Source organism: Pteropus vampyrus, unplaced genomic scaffold (assembly GCF_000151845.1).
Source record: "Pteropus vampyrus isolate Shadow unplaced genomic scaffold, Pvam_2.0 Scaffold721, whole genome shotgun sequence".
Lineage (NCBI taxonomy): Eukaryota > Metazoa > Chordata > Mammalia > Chiroptera > Pteropodidae > Pteropus > Pteropus vampyrus.
Window position 1 is genome coordinate 12,180 of NW_011889502.1, and position 1,143 is coordinate 13,322.

Consider the following 1,143-nt stretch of genomic DNA (forward strand, 5'->3'; position numbering starts at 1 on the left):
CCCCCCCACCCCGCCTTCCTCTCCTACCTGGTCACTAAGTCCTGGAGGATTCACCTCTCACAGTACGTGCAGCCTGACCGCCTCCCCGCATGGCCACCGCTGCCTCCCCATCTGAGCCCCGCCCCTGGGCCCGATGCCCACACCGCATCCTCCCGGGACATGGCTGGACTCCTGCAGCCCCACACCCCTTCACCTGCCTGCGTCACCTGCCTGCATGGCATTTCGAAGCACACATCTGTCCCCGATCCGCAGAGCTCGGCTACGGCCCCGTGCAGAGCAGGTTGATTCCCCTGGCTGCACAGAGCTGGGCGGCTCCGTGTGGATCCCGGGGAGCGGGAGAAGGGGCGCAGGGCGAGGGAGGCAGGCGAGGGGGTCGCTGCAGGCAGCGGGCTCAGCCCCACCCACCGGGGCCCCTGACACGCGCTGGCCGGCGCCTGGGAGCTGTCCACCTGGATGACCCAAAACGGGGTGCCCTCCCCGCCCTCCGCCGACCCCGCACCGGATGGTTGAGAACTGTTTGGAGGGCCGCGACTCCGTTACCTTTGAGGATCCCCGATGGGAAGGCGGAGGGAGCCCCCTGGCCTCGGCGGGAGCCCCGAGGTTCAGCAGTGAGGGGACTTGGGGGTTGTCAGAGGCTGAGCGCCAGTGGCAGCCTGGCTGTGACCGCCCGAGGTGGGGTGCCAGGGTGGAGCGACAGGGTGGGGCGCCGGGGTGGCCCCGGACGGATGGGTCTCTTACACCGGCTGGGGCTCCTGTTACCCCCATGATGCAGAGGTGGACACAGAGGTCCAGAAACGCCCGTGGCTGGCTGAGGCGACACGCTGTTGAATACGGTGCCCATACCCTTCCCCTGGTCTGCAGCGCCGGTGCGAGGCCCGGCCCGGTCAGCACCGAGGGGTGCCCGCCCGCTGGGAGCGGACCTCACCCAGTGACCGATGGGGGCGGTGGGCTAAAAGGCCCCCCTTCGCCGTCTCGGGGGTCACTGGGGCATGCATCCTCAGGCAGTTCCCACTGTCCCCCAGCTTCCTGGGGTCTGGCGAGGTTGCCGCTTTCCGTCTTGGCCCCTCGATGCTGAGCTGGACCAGGCCCGAGCGCCGTCACAGCCCCTTCGCCTCAGGACCCTCCTCTTGGGCGAGTGGGACA